Source organism: Mesoplodon densirostris, chromosome 11 (genome assembly GCF_025265405.1).
Source record: "Mesoplodon densirostris isolate mMesDen1 chromosome 11, mMesDen1 primary haplotype, whole genome shotgun sequence".
Classification (NCBI taxonomy): domain Eukaryota; kingdom Metazoa; phylum Chordata; class Mammalia; order Artiodactyla; family Ziphiidae; genus Mesoplodon; species Mesoplodon densirostris.
In genome coordinates this window covers 33,659,090-33,678,304 of record NC_082671.1, presented here as the reverse complement: position 1 = coordinate 33,678,304, position 19,215 = coordinate 33,659,090, and the positions used below count along the sequence as shown (strand labels likewise).

Genomic DNA, 19,215 nt, shown 5'->3' with positions numbered 1-19,215 from the left:
ATAGCAGATTCCCAGGTGTGTGATACTGAGCCAAAGAATATGAAGGTTTATTAATCCTGAGACATTTAGTCAAATTGCTTTTCAAAAGGGGACAGTGTTACTAGTACTGTTTCACTGTATCTTTGTTAGATTGGTTATTAGTGTTACTTTTCGCCCCCTAACTTAATAAGGTGAAAAGGTACTTCATTGTTCTAATTTTAGAGTGCATTTCTTTATGTAACAGTTTTTCCATGAAGAGTAAAATTGATTGTAATGTCAAAATGACATGAACTTTTAAAAAGGTGATTTTGCTTTTAAGTAATTTGGAAAAGCGTTTTACTATCTGTGCCAGTGTTCAGCCGTTCTGAGCAGGAAGTTGAATCACCAGATCCTTCTCTTTACCTTGCCTGTAACCTCTTCAGTTTATAGGTTTGTTACCTACAGACTGATTACCAGTTTCTGCTTTGCTTCCTCTCTGGTTTCTGCCGTTATCACCTCCAAGTTACTCTCCTCAATCTGGGTCCTTGACCTTTTCCTCTGTTTGTTCCCTCTTCAGAGAGCTCTTGCTCCCTCCACTGGCACCACACCAGCATCTCATTGACTTTTCCTACTTTCTTGTCAGCTTTAGGTGCCAGGTCACTCTGATATGTTAATATATTACCTGCATTACTGTAATGTTATCCTTACAGTGTAACCCTGGGAGCCTGCAGTCTCAGTAGTATTGGACGTCTTCACTTTTTTGATGGCCACCACAGAGTTATATGGTTAATCGTGTATGGAGTATGTATAGTGTACCCAAATATAAAAATAACAGAATAACAAGGAAATTGTGCACCTTTTACTTTTCTGTTTTGGAAGAAAGCATTACTATATTCTTAGAGTAGTAGTCAGACCATCAGGGTACTAACAAAATCCTTAAAGTAAAACAGAAGTTTTAAATTGAATGTCACTAAGTGCCAGCACTGTGCTTAATTTTATTTAGTCGTCATAATATTCCTGTAAATTTTTGAGGTAGCTACATGTGAAGATCTCATATGTGATGTTGAGTAGAAAGTTGGAAAAGTTGGTTAGCAGGGAATCATAAAAAATGATATATATTTTTAATTTTAACTCGAATATACATTCATTCACCATTTTTCCCCCCTATAGGCTCAGGGCTTTTCTTTATGGATGGGTCCTTTCATTAGAGTTCTGAGTTGTCTTTTTAGCATAATCCACACCCATGAGGCATTTATCTATTAAGTATTGCTGTCTAATAGAACAGAGAATTTATTTTATTTTATTTTATCTTTTTAGTTTTTTTTTATTGGAGTATAGTTGCTTTACAATATTGTGTTAGTTTATACTGTACAGCATAGTGAATCAGCTATACGTATACATATATCCCCCCTTTTTTGGATTTCCTTCCCATTTAGGTCACCACAGAGCATGGAGTAGAGTTCCCTGTGCTATACAGTAGATTCTCATTAGTTATCTATTTTATACATAGTATCAATAATGTATATATGTCAATCCCAATCTCCCAATTCATTCCCCCACTGCCCCCCTGCCCGGTATCCATACATTTTTGGACAGAGAATTTAAAGGCACTTTTAATGTATTAAATAAAATCCTTCTACAGTTTTATGCTTTTTCCGCTATTCTCTTAAAGCTGTTTTACATACATATAACTCTATAATAACTTCCAGAAAATAAGTAGCCTTTGAATCTTTTTGAATTTTTCAACATAATTTTCGGAGAAACAACCCCTTTCACGCTCATAATTCATCAGTTTACATAATCTTAAATTACATAATTACAATAACAAGTGCAGTTGGCATACATGGGTTTGGGAACAAACAGCTGGCTCTCGTTAAGCCTCCAGCTCATTTGGTGAGAGTAGAAGGGTGAGGACACAGTAAGAAAGTGGTTGACTTAGAGGACTACCAGGTGCAAGTGGTCAGCCTACGATGGACATCAGGAAGTGATTTATGGAGGAATTTAAGCTCTTTATTTCTCTAAGTTGATAAAGTAGAGGTCCTGTTAGATGAGTTTCTATTGAATTATTATTCTCATTTCTGTTTTATAGAGGAGAGCACTGAGGTTTCAGAGTTAAGTAAGATTCCCAAGGTCAGGCAGGTAATAAACGATGGAGCCCTAGGACTTACGAACAAATTGGACTTAGGAACGTGCTCTCGGAACGAAACGCGTTCGTATGTAGGGGACTTACTGTACTGTAATAGGTTTATAATACTTTTTCCAAATTAATACATAAAAAACAAACAAAAAATAAAGAAAACATTTTAAATCTTACAGTATACTACCTTGAAAAGTACAGTAGTACAGTACGACAGCTGGCATACAGGGGCTGGCATCGAGTGAACAGATAAAAGAGTTACTGACTGGAGAGGGAGATGAGGAGGGAGATGGTAGAGCTGAAGGATCGTCAGCAATAGGAGACAGAGGGTAAGCTGCAATTTCACTCACATCCTGGTCTTGAAATAAAGATACTGTACTACTGTACTCTGTACAGTAAAGTATACAAAAACACAACCACTTGTAGAGGAGGCACGTACGTGACAGTGTACACACATGACAGTGTACGCCAGATACATGATTAACTTACGTGATTGGACGTGTGAACGCATGTTCATGTCTTTGAACGTTTACAGCTTGAAGGTTTGTATGTAGGGGACTTACTGGATTTGTATCTAGATCTGTATAAGGCTCAAATATAGCATGTCCTTTTTGCCTCCTGTGCAGGTGCTAGATGCCTTTTAGGTCATCTTATTTACCCAGCCATTAAGTACTCTCGAGTGGTCTTTAGGTATGTTTGGGGTTGTGTTTTTGCAGTTATCCCACATCTTGGGCCCTACTTTCATTTTCCTCCTTAGTGTTTCTTTTGTACTAACTATGTGAAGAATGAGGGTGCATCCCAAGGTGAAAATTAGGCTTACAATCATTTGTTTTTATTTTATATTGGCTATGTATATGTGAGAACAAGACTAAGATCTTGCAGTGTTGTAACTGCTAAGGTAATTGTGAAATAAAAGAATGTAAAGGGGAAAAATGGAGTGGGGAATAGACATAAACTTTGCTCTTCCTTCTGTTAAATTTCCTTCTTAGTTTGGAATCTGATCAGTCTTTATCTGTCCATTACTTGTTATTTCATGAAGCATCAGTTGAGCCATTAGGATCTAAAGAAACAGATATGTATATAGTTAGTGTAAAAAGTTACATTTCAGACAGTATGTGAGGCTTTTAGGCTATTTAAATCTTGAAAATAGCTTAAAGAACTCTCAGTTCTACCTTAGGTGGTACTCGACTCAGGATTGAAAACCGTTGATATGAATTTAAATGTTCATTTGTGTGGTTGTTAGTCCGTAACTTTGGTATGATTATAATTAATATTATGATTAGTATTACTTGTTAGTTAAGTTTATCAGGTACCTCGGACACTCTTGAGCCATAGTAAATGGTTTACTAGCAAATATAAAATAAAATAGAATAAAAATGAAACTTATCAGTTGATAACATTCTTCTCCTTTCCCTTTGTAAATGTCAAGATATATGAACTCCACATATTAATTCTAAGGCACTTTTTCCTCCTTTATTTAAAAAAAAATAAATTTATTTATTTATTTTTGGCCGAGTTGGGTCTTTGTTGCTGCGCGTGGGCTTTCTCTAGTTGTGCCGAGCGGGGGCGACTGTTCGTTGCGGTGCGCGGGCTTCTCATTGAGGTGGCTTCTCTTGTTGCAGAGCATGGGCTCCAGGTGCGCGGGCTTCAGTAGTTGTGGCTCACGGGCTGTAGATCGCAGACTCAGTAGTTGTGGCGCCCGGGCTTAGTTGCTCCGTGGGTGGGATCTTCCTGGACTAGGGCTCGAACCTGTGTCCCCTGCATTGGCAGGCGGATTTTTAAGCACTGTGCCACCAGGGAAGCCCTCCTCCTGCTTTCTTAAGTGTAATTTTATTTCGTGATTTTTATTTCTTTTTCTTTTTTTTTTTTTTTTTTTTTTGCGGTATGCGGGCCTCTCACTGTTGTGGCCTCCCCTGTTGCGGAGCACAGGCTCCGGACGCGCAGGCTCAGCGGCCATGGCTCACGGGCCCAGCCGCTCCGCGGCATATGGGATCCTCCCAGACCGGGGCACGAACCCGTATCCCCTGCATCGGCAGGCGGACTCTCAACCACTTGCGCCACCAGGGAGGCCCCTCTTTTTCTTTTTTGACATTAGTCCAGGTGAATGTGGCAAAGGAATATACAAATTTGTTTTTGATATGCCAGCTAGCATCTTTCACTTACTGAGATATATTCTAGCCTTCAGAATACTGTAATCGGTTATGACAACAAACCTTTGAGCTACATTTTTTAAACACGTCATTAAGTCTGTAAAATTTAAATTGTACATAGTGATATAGCTGTGTGATTAGATGGCTAAGTCATAAATGTCATAGTGTTGTTAACAAGAGACCCCAAAAATGGTATTGTTTTTCACAAAAAATAAATATGATCCTCTTCCTAAATGTTACCATGTTATGTACCCCCCGTCAAGATTTCTTTTCCCCGTTTTCCTGGTTTTATAATTGGACTCGAATCAGCGGAAGAGGGAACCAGATTAGTATTAGCTGATGTTATATTAATTGTTCTCTTTAGCAGCAAAACCAAAAATCATATGAAATAGTAACATTTAAAAATAAGCTTGAGGGCTTCCTTGGTGGTGCAGTGGTTGAGAGTCTGCCTGCCGATGCAGGGGACACGGGTTCGTGCCCCGGTCCAGGAAGATCCCACATGCCGTGGAGCGGCTGGGCCCGTGAGCCATGGCCGCTGAGCCTGCGCGTCCGGAGCCTGTGCTCCGCAACGGGAGAGGCCACAACAGTGAGAGGCCCGCGTACGGCAAAATAAATAAATAAATAAATAAATAAAATAAGCTTGAAAAAGAGTTTGAATTGTTTCTTTCAATTGCTTGAGTTTTAATTACTGAGGGACTGCTACGTTCAATCTTACTTGGAATTTAAGAGATCAAGAGAAAAATTCTGATAGAAAAATATCTTAAACGTTCTTTTGACATTTGAAACATTGCCCATGACTTTGTCCTCCCCCTTCCCCTTGTTTTCTAGCCTTTTGCATTTGAATGATTTTGGCCCTTCTTAGGTTCTTTACAAAATATTTCTGGTGCATGTACCCATTTGAGATCTAGACCCTAACCAGAATTTCCAGCCAGATAGTTTTTTTTTTCCTTTTGGCGAAGCACGGTTTTCAGAGTGCTGACAAAATTATACCGCATCCAGTTTTATTTCTGTAATAAAGGTTGCTTTGGGTAAGATAAATTCTTCACCTCTTTCTTCCCCTATTATACTTTGTTTTGATTGATGCAGAGTTGCCATAGTTGTACCTCTTCTTACTAAAGAGGAAATGAGCCCTGTATCCTGTATATTGGTTATTGGTAACCTCTAGTAGCCCAGATTCTCAGTCCTGATTAACATTGCCTACAGATGAGGAAAGTAGAACTGTTTATGCATCAGAGGATTGGAGAGAATTGTCTAAGTTCTTTAACAAATTTTTAGCTTACTCATTTTTTTTTTTTTTTTGCGGTACGTGGGCCTCTCACTGTTGTGGCCTCTCCCGTTGCGGAGCACAGACTCCGGACGCGCAGGCTCAGCGGCCATGGCTCACGGGCCCAGCCACTGCGTGGCATGTGGGATCTTCCCGGACCGGGGCACGAACCAATGTCCCCTGCATCGGCAGGCGGACTCTCAACCACTGCGCCACCAGGGAAGCCCCTAGCTTACTCATTTTTAATAAAAGGGTAATATGTGTACATGATTCAAAATTCAAAGGTGCAAAAGGGTATATTGTGAAAACAAGTCTCATTTCCCATCTCCCTGTGTACTAGGTCCTCTCCCCTGAGGCAACTGCTGTTTGTAGCAAGTTTCTTCCTACATTTACAACCATATCCACTCTTTTTATTGGTTACATAGTATTCATTGTATTGAATATACTATACATTCCATTTTTGGTTGATATGTAAGTTTTTTCTTATCTTTTCCTTTTATAAATAATGCAGCAGTGAGTATTGTATACATATATCACACCTGTGTAAATATATCAGTACTTTGAATTTTAGAAGTGGAATCTCTGTGCCAATAGACATATGCATTAAACATTTTAATAGGTATTACCAAATTATTCTTCATGGTATATTCATTTCTAAAGTTAGAATATTGGTTTTGTAATATATTCTTTGCAAAAGTGTGATCACTGGTTGGTAATATGCTGTTTATAACCAGATTTATTTTCTTTCCTTTAATTAATTATGTGGTTGTAAGCATGGTTCACTCATGTTGCACAAGCTACTGGCATTCACTTGTTTACTTTGTCAAAAATCTATTGTTTTAATCACTAGCAGTCACTGTAATTTGACTCTTTTATATAGGTAGCCTCTATCTTGTAAATGAATTTTTGTTTTTTCTTTCTGTGGTGCGTGGGCCTCTCACTGTTGTGGCCTCTCCCGTTGCGGAGCACAGTCTCCGGACGTGCAGGCTCAGCGGCCATGGCTCACGGGCCCAGCCGCTCCGCGGCATGTGGGATCTTCCCAGACCAGGGCACGAACCTGTGTCCCCTGCATCGGCAGACGGACTCTCAACCACTGCGCCACCAGGGAAGCCAGAATTTTTTTTTTTTAATGAATTGTTTTAAAAAAGATTGTGGCTAGAGGCTTGGGATGGGGGAAATGGGGAATTAAAAAAAAAGGAATTTGGGATTAGGAGCCTGTTTTTCCAATAAGTCATAAAAATGGTATTTAGCTTATCACTAGGTCAGGCAATAAAAAATGTTGTAACTCATTATATCACAGTATATTCGAATCACCCTTTATAAGACTGGTGGAAATTCATTCATCTTGTTGCATTCCTCTCTTAGGGAACTGGGTCTACCCAAAATCTAGGCCCTTGTTTGTGACTTCCATTACCTGGGACAGGAGAGTAGGGGTTAGATAGGGTGATGCTTGGGGAGCAGTGAATGAGTTAGGGATAAAAGAAGGAGAAATAGCAATAGAATGAGCTTAAGGTGCTTTTATTCCTTCCATTTGTTGCTACTCTGCAGTGCTGGGCCAGGATAAGGGAGGGAGCCAGGAAATGGGAAAGATGGGATTTTTTCCCCCTTTCTTTCAAGTATCAGTACTTTCCTCCTTTACTAGTCCCATTCACAGGATCCTGATACCTGGGATTCAGGTGAGTTGAGATGAATTATAATTTGACGGAGGTGATGGAGAGGGATAAAAGTGAAAATACCTGTACTTGTCAGGAAGTTTTATAGAGTCTGAGAATAGGGATACAGAATGGAAAAGAAGATTTCTAGTGATAAGACAAAGAACCATCTGTATGTCAAGTATTTATAGCTTGTTCTTTTCTTTTTTTTTTTTGGAGGCAAGTGGGTGGGCAGTGTTGAGGGCATTTTAAGCATTGTTTTTGGGGGAGAGGCTCGTAACATCTTGGCTCCATGTGTATTTTTTTTAAAGAGTATTCTAACCATTTTTCCTCTAAAGTGAAAACATACACAAAGGCTCTGATTTAAAGGGAATGTTCTATTATATCTCAGTTGGTTTAAAGGTATCTGTGCTGGTCTCACTTGAAGTGGTAGCAATAATTCTCTTTCTATTCAGTTCCATGGTGGGACAAACCAGAGTTGACTATACAGCTGTTGTCCTTAAGACATGTCTAAATTTCTCAGTCTATTTATGAGCATCAACAAACACTTTGTGCATACTTTGTGCCATGGGTTGAATGGGTTTATTTTCCTTTAATTCAGCTTAAAACTAGTAATGGAATTCCTGAGGTTTTGAGAGGAACAGTGTTAGCAAACTTAGTTTAAAACTAAAGGCAAATTAAGATACCAAGCAAAACAGAAGGAGACTATTGCTTTAGAAAGGGATCTTAAAACGCTGCTGACACTTGCAAACCCAGTGTCTTATATTTATATAAGCTTTAGATAGGAACTGCTATTTTTCTAAAATTGTTGGTTTAAAAATAATTGTTACATTAGTGCATTTAAAAAGTTGCTTCTAACACACTTTTGGTATGCTTGAGCTCAGCCTTTTCATCAGTGTATTTCAGACATTTGAGCATCAGCCTTTTTGGTCTTATTCTGTCTCAGACTATTTAAAATAATTAAGATGGATTGTGGATGTCAGGAATTTGATAAGCTTCCATTAAAATCTAATGTGTTTTTAAAAATTGCTTAAAATGGCCTTTGAACCTGTTAAAATATGCTACCATCATCTGAATTATGAAATTTAGCTGAGTACTGCTAAAATGACAAATGATAGCACTTGACATTTTGATATTTGTTCTTTAAATGTACTGTTTCATTGCCTTTGGAAGATATTAGCAGCATGTACTCTGAAGGATTATAGTATTAAAAATAGGACTTTCCCTGATTAAATCTATTTAATTCTAACTTTTTTTTTTTTTTTTTTTTTTTTTTGCGGTATGCGGGCCTCTCACTGTTGTGGCCTCTCCCGTTGCGGAGCACAGGCTCCGGACGCGCAGGCTCAGCGGCCATGGCTCACGGGCCCAGCCGCTCCGCGGCATATGGGATTCTCCCGGACCGGGGCACGAACCCGTATCCCCTGCATCGGCAGGCGGACTCTCAACCACTGCGCCACCAGGGAGGCCCTAATTCTAACTTTTTTTGTGCATCCCACTAATATTCATTTGTGACGTCAGCTATTCATGTGAATTTTACCCATGAGATTTTTTTGAGTGTCTACTATGTGTTAAATCTCTCTACATATTTTGTTTTGTTGTTAGATATCTCTATTTTAAAATTTCTCCAAGACAAGAGTTATGTTTTCTTACATTCTTTGGTAATTCTGTACTGTGCAATGCGATGACTGCTTTGTTATGGTGGGTAGATACTTAGAGCTTATTTGCTCGTTTGGCCATTTAACAGATGGTATCCTCAGCCTCTACAACTCAGTGCTTCCTTTGTTGTAGAGGCTGAGGATACCAAGTCCAATAAGAACTCTGCCTTCAAGTTGCTTAGACTTTGATAGGAGATTCAGAAAATAAATCAGAGTACCATGTGTCATTCATAGTTTGAAGTTATCTTTGAGAGGTCCACAGCTCTACCTCTGATAGAGAAGATTTTTGTACTCACTCTGAAGAATGGAAACTAACATTTGTAAAGTGTCTAAAGGTTTCTGTATGAATTTATCCTCCTAAATCCTTCAACATGAGCATGCTATCCATTTTAAACATGAGGAAACTTAGAGAAGTTGCATAATTTGTTGAAGGTCATTTAGATAATAAGTTGTAAAGGTGGGATTCTAACTTAGTGTTCTTTCTTTTATACCAGGGTTTCTTAACTTTAGCACTATTGACATTTTGGGCCAGGTTATTCTTTGTTGTGGGGGACTGTCCTATGCACTATAGGATGTTCAGCAGTATTCCTGGCTGAACTCCGGGCCGGGAGTAGGGTAAAGAAAGGAGGCATCTGGAGCACAAAATTTAAGGAATCACTCACTCTCGGGATCTTTTAAGTGCTGACTCAGCATTTAATCCTCACAACATTTGAGAAAGTTCTCCCATACCAGCCTGTTGATTCTAGGTTTTCATTCAGTATTCTCTGGTAAGGACATGAGGACTAAATGGCATTTAGATGTTCCTTGGGAGGTGAAGAGCAGTGATGAGCAGGGGCTTTTTGCCTAATTTGTGTCTCTCATCCCAGAACATATACTCTTGGGCAAAAGTGACTAATAAGAAATGGCATTCATAAGTGCTAAGTAAACACCTTCTAAGTAGTACAGAGCTTAGAATCTTTAGGTGATATGTTACAGAACAAAGAAACTAGTTGCTTCAAACTAATGAAAACTTAGAACAAAAATTGTACATTGAATATACTCAGTCTAATTAATTTGGTCCTGGTGGTCTAGCACTTACCTGCTGGTATTGATTTTATATACCTTTAGAAATTGTGTTAATTATTTTCTTATGCCTCTGCTTCAGTATAAGTATATTCTTGTTGTATGGATACATCCATTAATACCTTTTGATTAACTGGACTGTAGCTTGCATGCTAAACACAATCTTGGTAGTTTGTGTAATTCTCTAGAATGGAGTCTTTCAAAAATGAAGGATGTAATAAAAACTTGAATTTTAGGAGAACTGAGCAATAGTGCCTAACAGAATTATTAATAGTATCTAGATTTGGCGTCTTAAGTAGTTAGTTTTAACTTATATTTAACTTTATGTTAAGCATGACTATTTGACCCATGACAATACTATTTTTTTCTTTTCTGTTTTTTTTTTTGTCTGCGTTGGGTCTTCGTTGCTGTGCATGGGCTCTCTCTAGTTGCGGCGAGTGGGGGCTACTCTTCGTGTGGTGCATGGTCTTCTCATTGCGGTGGCTTCTCTTGTAACAGAGCACAGGCTCTAGGTGCATGGGCCTAAGTAGTTGTGGCACGCGGGCTCAGTAGATGGGGTGTGCGGGCTCTAGAGCACAGGCTCAGTAGTTGTGGCACGTGGGCTTAGTCGCTCCGTGGCATGTGGGATCTTCCCAGACCAGGGCTCGAACCTGTGTCCCCTGCATTGGCAGGCGGATTCTTAACCACTGTGCCACCAGGGAAGCCCATCTTTTCTTTTTATATTGGTAAGACTGGGGCTAGATTACAGAAGTCCTTAAAAAGCTGGTAGAGTAGGCAGCTCTTGCTATTGGGTTGGCCAGAAAGTTCGTTAAGGTATTTTGGTGCAAGGTTAGGAACTTTTTGGCCAACCCAGTGTTATAGGCAATAGAGAGCCATTAAAAATTGTCTCTTATTTCTAGACCCAAATTTAAAGGGTTTATGTGGTTAGTTCAGGCCCACTTAGATAATTCCCCATCATAAGTCAACTTTCTTAAAGTTAACCTAATCATGGGAGTGAAATCCCATCATATTTGCAGTCCCAAAGATTATGCAGGGTAATACACCAGGGAGCAGGGATCTTGCGTCTTTGAATTCTGCCTACCGCCAGTCCTCATTGTATAGCTGACAGTAAGTATTGCAGTTGCCTCTGTTGTGTCAGTCCTCCTTAATACATTTATCAGTGGCCACAGATGGTGAGCTTCTGCAGCAGTGGTAATAGATTTCCCTTTAGGCTCCTAAGAGGAGTTTGGGCAGGTGTAGTTAGCAGGAAGTAGCCAAGTGGTGGAGCACTGTTTCTACATTTTCCTTTTCAGTGCTAGGAGGGAGATGGGTAATGGTGGCTCAGATGCATTGTATCAGTCAATGAGCAATGTATCCCATAAGTTTTTATTTATATTTTAAAATATACAGGTAGTCTTAGTTACATCTAAACAAGAATACCACTTAAAAAACTTGTAGTGGAGCATAAAAGTTATTAGACATGGAGCTATGTTTCTGCCAATAACTCGACATTTTGAGGACAGATAGCATCCCATTTCCAATTTGAGATTGGGTACAAAAATATCCTAGGGCTGGGAATAGGCATAGTAAATTGCACCAACAAAAACCTTTTGTGAATTTACGGTGGAGGAAAAGTCTTCATTGAGTGTGCATGGAAAAATGTGATATAAACTCTTCATGCTTTAGTATAGTATGTGGGACCTCATATTTTATATTAATTACTCTGTATAATTAATTTTCAATGCAGATTCCAAAAGTGTTTTTGCACATGAGTTACTTATCTTTTTTTTTTCCTGTTATCTTCATCTTTGGTTACTTAGAATCCTCCTCCCCCTTCTGTTCCAGAAGTGTTGCATTAGTTTTTCTTCTCATTTTTATCTTCATATTTACTTTGATTAATGCTTTTACTTTAACCTTAAATTTTCTCCTAGTGCTTTAAAAAAATTATGAGACAGTAAAGTTATCTTCAGATGTCTCTTATTTTCACTCTAGCACTGTTTAAGTTGGCCTTTAAGACATGCTTATTTTGCATAAGTTTCTCTTCATGGAGAAGAGTCACTTATAGCATTAACATTTCTAGGAATTGTTTCAAAATTTAGTTTATTGTCTTAATGTTAATAAGACTTCCAGAAGTCTGTTTTTTGTCCTGTATCCCCAAAGAATTATTTGATTTTGTTGTTTTACTTGGGTTCTGTAGCATTTGGTTTGATCCCAGATATTTCAAAAAATTATAATTAACTTTTAGTCTTCTTTCTAGTTTATCCAGTAATTTAGAATAGTACTGCAATCGCTTCTCGGCCTTTTGGCTAAGATCAAGTGTAGAATAGTATTGCAAATACAATTATGCTGATAAATTGGGAAAGTACTGATATGTATTCTTCAATGGAAATAATTTTAATAAGATATTAGTACTGTTAACTACTAAATATATTTAAGGAGATTGCTTAAAAATGTTAATACGGTATTCAGCTACTAGATAAAACTTTGTGGTGGAAGCAATAAAACATTGTATGAGTTAATTTTTGGTAAGTTATAGAAATTTGTATAGCCTTTTATACAGTTACCAGTGAAATGTAACTGAAGTTAATTAGTGTCTAACCCTGACTATTAGAGTATACAATTTTGTTGGTCAAATATTTAACTAGTGTGATCTATAATCATTGAAACAAACTAATAATACATAAAAGTCGATGTTCTGTGTGTGTATGAGCTGATACATTTTCACAGAATTAAAAATAATAGATTCCTGAATGGCTAATAAAGTACTTTAGTGATTGTTACTATTCATTATTGATTTTCTGAATATTATTGATAAAACAATGATCCCAATTTCTGTTTTGCTCTTGATATCCACTACAATTATTTCCTTGGTGATAGGCTTGTATAATTAAATGTTAATCTAAGGCATAATTGAAGATGTGTGCTAAAGATCACATAACATATCCAAAGGTAAGTAGAAATAGTGATCCATCTACAAATACATGGCTGCTTAGTGGAGTGGTTTAAGAGCATGGATATTATCAAAGACTCTACTGAGCTGGACATGGCAGGCTGAATTGCTAAGTGAAAGAGGTCATTCAACTAAGAAATGGTTAAATGGCAGAGCTGGGCTTAAGATCCTGATCCTCCACCTCAGGTGCATTGCTTTTGTACTGTGCCACAGCTGCCTTAGAGGGCTGAAGGTGGTTTTCGGCTCTTTCGTGCCTCCATTTAGAACTCCTTTTCCCTCCTCCTCTCGGTCACACATGAAAACACAGGAAAAAATATTGAAAGAAAACTTGGTTACACCCTTCTGTATACTGGATAAATTGGATCAATTAAGTAGTGGATCCTCATGGAAGGGGGAGGGAGTGCCTGGCTACTGCTCAGGGGTTTTAGGTGGGAGTGTAATGGGAGAGCATTAGAGTGTTCTGTCTTTGGGTGTGGGAAAAGAGAAAGAAGTGAGAGAGGATGTAAGGAACCATGACTCTCAGGTGCTGGACCAATGAGTGTTTTTCAATTTGTGATGAATATTAATTTAGATTGGGGTACACTAGTGAACATAGATACCATTTGTAGATGTATAAAAACTAATAGGATCTTACCAATTTAGAGAAGGAAAATTTTAGGTTAGGTGTAAAAAATAATATTATAATTCCTGAGAAAGCTTATAATAAGTTTGTGACTAATAACTGTATAGCATAATGACTTGTGCATTCCATGATTGTGTTTATTTTATAGTGTTTCATTTAGATATATTATTTTTCTTTGATTTTCCATCTCTATTTAGGTAGCTATCAGCATACAATCAAAATAATTTAGATAAAATAATGAAAAAGTTCTATATATGAATTACTTGGAGCCGTGACTTTAGCTCTGAAGTTTGTTGCTTGGGCAGTACCCTCCCATTAGAATGGCCTGTTGGCTAAAGGAATAGTCCTGGAATAGTAACGTATCTCAGTTTAATGGGAAGGCCATGGTTCTGGCTGTAAAAGTTTTGTGGTCTTAACTGAGACCCATTTGGCCGTTGTGTATTATAGCATACTTACTTTAAGATGGGCATCTTTTTTTTATAGCATCCTAATGTTTTTGGTTATAGGAAATTGAGATTGATAATGAAGTCCAGTGTAAAATACTTAATACATAAAATAGTGTGTAGTGTAGTAATGCATAGATTAGAGGACTGGGAATCAGAAAGTCTCAGCTGTCCTAATGTGGTTTATGTCCTTATGTAGTTTAAGTATACAGCAAAATTGAGAGAGAGGACAAGAGAGAGACAGACAGAGACAGAGACATTGATCTTTCTCCTTTATTTCTTCAAATGTTTTCTACTTCTTTGAGACCCAGTTCAATACCTTCTTCCTTTCTCAAGGCAACTGTTATCTTCCTCTTCTCTAAATTTACCTTTTATATTTTGTAGTTTAGTACTTAGTCATTTAGTTTTTTATATTGTTCATGAATTGTTTTCATGTCTTGGTCTTGGCAACCCCACCACACACTGCTTACCTCTCCTTGTGCACTGCTAAATCTCAAACTCTTTGAGTGCAGGAGTCTTGTCGCATAGGAATTTCTCCGTCATGTTCTCTGACACGTGGGCACTCAGTGACAAATACTTGAGGTTTTCTTTGGTTGCTCTATCTCTGACTCTATTTCTTGTTTGATTATATGAGTGTGCAGTATAAACAGTATAACACATATGATTTTAGCTCTTAAACCTTTGTGATAGTTATTTAAGTATTTGTAAATTTGTTATGTAGTTGATACATGAAAATGAACAACTATATGTTGTAGATCAGCATAGGCCATTAGTGCTGCTGGAAAAACAAACCAAGGCTCATAGTTTTTATATGAAAAGAACTTTATTAATTAAAGAAAAAATTCAGTAGATTCTGATGTAGTTGCTCATGGTTTTAATCTTGTGCTTTGAAGTATTTTCTTTTTCTGGAATGAAGTTCTTGGTTGCGACTGTGTAGAAGTATGTTAATTAGATTATATTTAGTTGGTGAATTTGTGCCCACAAGAATGTGACTTTTAAAAAGTTGTAAGTTGTGCTCGGTTTGGCAGCACATATACTAAAAAGTTGCAAGTTGTACAGTTCTTGCAGATAAGATTGTTTCCTGTTTCCTTTTGCATGTTTAGTACTTTTATATATTTTTCCATGAGTAGCCTTTCAGTTTGTCCATTTGTATCATTTGACACTCAGACTTTATTTAAGTTCAGCTCTACCATCACTGGGGCTTACAAATGTTAGTCATTTGGAATGTCAAAATTTGGATTTGATCCAAGAGTTACAAATAATATAAGCCTTTATATAAATAAATCCAAATATATATTCTTAGGGGGAAAGGAATAAATAAAATACTGTGTTTATAGAGTGGTTTTAAACAGTTAGGCTTTAGAATTGCTACATGCCCAAAGTATTTCTCCAGTGAATTGCATACTGTATCAGTTCATGAATTGTGCTATAAGAAAGGTGTTTTTTTTTAAAGTGACAACTAGATTTAATAAATTAATATACGTTTTGTTTAAAGATGTACAGTGCACATTCTGTTTAATCCAAGGTTTTAGGGTATCCAGAAACTTCTGTTTACACGTATACAGACCTCAGACAGCAGTGATGTCAGAGATGCAGGAAGGGCAGCAGAGCCTCGCACTGCTGCTCTCTGAATGCTGAGAACGCAAGTCAGATACATTTAACTTAAAAACAATACTGAGAGATCACTGGGGAAAACCTCCGAAGAGAGAAGTCCACAAAAAAGGGCACATAAAGGCAAGGGGAAGCTCAAGGTAGCTGATACAACCACTTTATTCTTGGGATGAATGTGGAGGTGGTGGAGACGTGCTTTGTTTGCCAGATTTCCATTCATAGTTCACGAGGCGTTGGCCCACAGGGTACTTGTCATTTTTAATATGTTCATAAAGGGACTTAAACTGGCAGACCTGGAAGGACAAGATTCCCATCAATACCACGACTATCAGTAAAAGTGGAAAACCTCGCCAGTGGACCAAGTTTTGCATTTCCGCAGTTAACACCTTGTAAGGAATGATGCCGGATGTGATGATGTAAGGTACACATTAGGGAAGCAAGAGCACAGAGATCACTGGCGCTGCCAGTTTCCGAATGATATAGTGAAGGTCAGTGTTCCAGATGCCATCTGCCTAAACCTGCTCAATTACAGTTTTAAACCACCACTGAGGATCCATCAGTGTTATATAGCTGCAGATTCTCACATACAGGATTCCAGGTGCCCAGCCCTGTGATGGGAAAAAAAGAGGAGTTTGATCCAAGGGAACCCTCAGAGGAGCAACAATAACCAGCTCAAACAGGAGCCCCAGAAGAAGCAGGACGACTCCAGCCAACAGCACTGCAACTATCGAAGCCTGCATTATCATGCGGGACTACCCTTTAACCTTCTGAAGATCACTCTGCATCCCTGTGGCATCCATGTCGCCAGCACCGTCCCTGCCTTTATGGTTAGCCAGCAAACGTAGAAACCATAAGCAGCTGTGTAGAGCTCATGGATTTTGGCAGTCCCTGTCCAAAATGACATTAACCGACAGCTGGCAAATACTGGTAGAATAAGGCAGATGAGGCTGGCCATCAGTAAGGTTCTTGCATGTGAAGAAAATCAACAAAAATATCCTGAGTGGGGAAATTAAAGGCCGACGGTAAGGCTGAAAGCCAGCAGGCCCTCCCTGCTGAAGTATGGCTTGGTGGGCTGCATACACACCTTGCCCCACCACAGGAATAGAATTATTATTTCAGACAGGCTGGTTATTGTTCACTGGTTGGTTTGCACTGTTCTCATTTTCTTCCTGGTCTTCCACCAAATAGGAATGAAGATCCAGCAAGTTTCCAGCAGTAACAGTCCCTGCTCACACAAGCTCCTTCAGCCACTGCTGTGTGTATCCCTGTTCAAGTAACACTGGTAAGATAACCTGAAGCAGAAGCAGCTCAAGGGACAATTCACTCAGTGGAGCATCACTGCGGAGCGTGACGCTGTATGGAAGAAAATTAGGCAGCAGACTCTTAATGACACGAATAGGTAGACAAAGCACCAGGAGCACGATGGAGCCAAAGAGAACCACTGACAAAATAAATCTTGGGAGATGCTTATACATAGTCAAGTGAATCATTTCTTATACTGGATTTTTAAAAATCTGGATCATTCAGATTCCTTAGAAACCAAAATACACCAGGTTGAAGTACCTGTCTCAGCAACAGAATGAAGGAGGCAAAGTAGAAAACAGATACCATTCCTACCAGTTAATGCAGAAACATGATCTTTGAGAGAAACAACAGACATTTCCAGGGAACAGATATCCAGTCACCGGCCACAAACGAGAGGGAACACTTATTTCTACCACCACTAACAAAGAGACCTTTAACAACAATATAGCAGACCCCCAGCTAGTGACGAGACCTATGAAATTTAACAAGAGTTGCCACGCCATCATAAATTATCAGTGTTATTGCTAAATAAGTACATACCCTACTATGGTTGTGATTAGGCCTTCAAAATGAGATGCTTGGAGGTGTTCTTCAAATCCCAAATGAACGAGGGAGAAATGACCAGTGTGGTCAGGGTAAAATGCAAAACCAAGAAAGAACAGTGTGTATAAAGACACCACCCAGATGACATGCTCTGGAAACACTAGTCATCCATGAAGTCCTAGCATTCTTCCCCATGTAAACTCTTTGTAGCTCCATCCCGTTCTAAAGCATTGCAGTTCATGTGACACATCAGCTGCATTTTCCCCGCCTGTGTTGTCGTCCTCCTTGTTCTCCTCTTCCTCCTCTTCCAACTGGTCATCCTGGGCATCAGGGTTTTCCGGCACCAGTGTGTTCTTGGCTGGTGGCTTAGCATGCTGGTCGGGGGCAACATTTTCAGCACCATTTCCTCCCGCTGGAGCCTCATTTTGGTGATGCCTAACAGCACTGAAGGGCAGAGCAGCAAGTAGCATGTTGACCTCAGTACTACTGAAAATCCTGAGAATTACAGAAAGCTAACACAATAGTTGGAAAAAAAAAAGGTGTATACTCAGTTTAGACAATTTCAGATTGTTTTAACATTTTGACAATTTTCTGTTTTACCTCTGTACATTTTTATTTATTTAAAATTAAAGTGATATTTGTACATATGTAGTTTTGAAAATCAAATAATATTCAAGGCTTATAAAAATATCAGGGGGCCTCCCTGGTGGCGCAAGTGGTTGAGAGTCCGCCTGCCGATGCAGGGGATGCGGGTTCGTGCCCCGGTCTGGGAGGATCCCATATGCCGCGGAGCGGCTGGGCCCATGAGCCATGGCCGCTGGGCCTGCGCATCCGGAGCCTGTGCTCCGCAGCGGGAGAGGCCGCAACAGTGAGAGGCCCACATACCGCAAAAAGAAAAAAAAAAAAAAAAAAAATATCAGGCACCGTCTCTTCTCATGTCCAATTCCCAGCCTTTAGGGGCAGTCAGTTTCAATTCCTTCAGCTGTTTGTTCTGATGTGTCTTTATTTTTCTAAGTGAGTTCTGCTTTTTGTTGGCTTTTCATTTTAGACAGTAGCTACTCACTTTCCTTCTAAGAAAAATGAGGATTAGTCATCTTAATGTCTCTGCCGCCTGCAAACATTTATACATATTTCCCTTTCTCTCATCTTCCTTTTATAGGATATCAGGTCTGGGGGGTAAATTCTTTATTTAGTATTTAAATTATTATGACTATGCAAATATTTTCACAGCCTTGTCACAAAATTCACTGTGATTGTATTTCCCTTCTTGTCCAACTTAATGTTTTCTCGAATAATTATCTGAGTTTGAAATTTTATGTACTTTGTGCCTATTAATTACTTTGCAATTCTCTGACGAATATAAAATATAATATGGTTGGACACATGAGATAATCTGTCAGTTCCTTTTTCTTCTTGGAGACAGCCTTCTGCCTCCTATTTAGAATGCAGACTTTCAAATAATTCTCCTGTTTTTCAGTAATCATTTTGTCTTGCTTTCAGTGTTGACCTGTGTTCCAAAGATCAGGGTCTGTGGTACACCCTCTCCAGGGATGGGGAGAAGATTGGTTTTGGGGTGAGGCCACTTAAATGAACTTTCAACCAGTCATCTCGTTTCCAGCCGCACCCTGCATTTTTGTCTTCATCATGCTACCAATACCTGAATCTCTCCAGCATGAGTCAGCTTGCTGCTTTTTTTTTTTAATTGTGGTAATGTGGTAAAATATACATAACTCAAAATTTACCATTGTAACCATTTTAAAGTGTACAGTTCAGTGGCATTAAGTGTATTTACATTGTTGTGTAACCATTACCACTGTCCATCAATCTCCAGAACTTTTACATCATCCCTAACTGAAACTCTGTACTTATTAAACAGTAACTGCT

The 19,215-nt window shown here is 38.8% G+C and overlaps 1 protein-coding gene and 2 pseudogenes across 5 annotated transcripts in view; 2 read left to right on the top strand and 1 right to left on the bottom strand.

Annotated features, from left to right (window-relative positions):
* Nucleotides 1–19,215, top strand: part of FRS2 (fibroblast growth factor receptor substrate 2) — a 123,891-nt gene that overhangs the window by 14,889 nt on the left and 89,787 nt on the right. Inside the window, exon 2 of one of the 5 annotated variants that reach the window (XM_060112414.1) lies at nucleotides 16,672–16,765. The exons of the other annotated variants lie outside the window; for them this stretch is intronic. The gene's annotated coding sequence lies outside the window, so the exon portion shown is untranslated. The remainder of the gene's footprint in view (nucleotides 1–16,671; nucleotides 16,766–19,215) is intronic. 5 annotated transcript variants of the gene reach the window in all.
* On the top strand, nucleotides 12,144–12,281 carry LOC132499616 (U2 spliceosomal RNA; annotated as a pseudogene).
* Nucleotides 15,642–17,801, bottom strand: LOC132499493 (E3 ubiquitin-protein ligase MARCHF6-like; annotated as a pseudogene).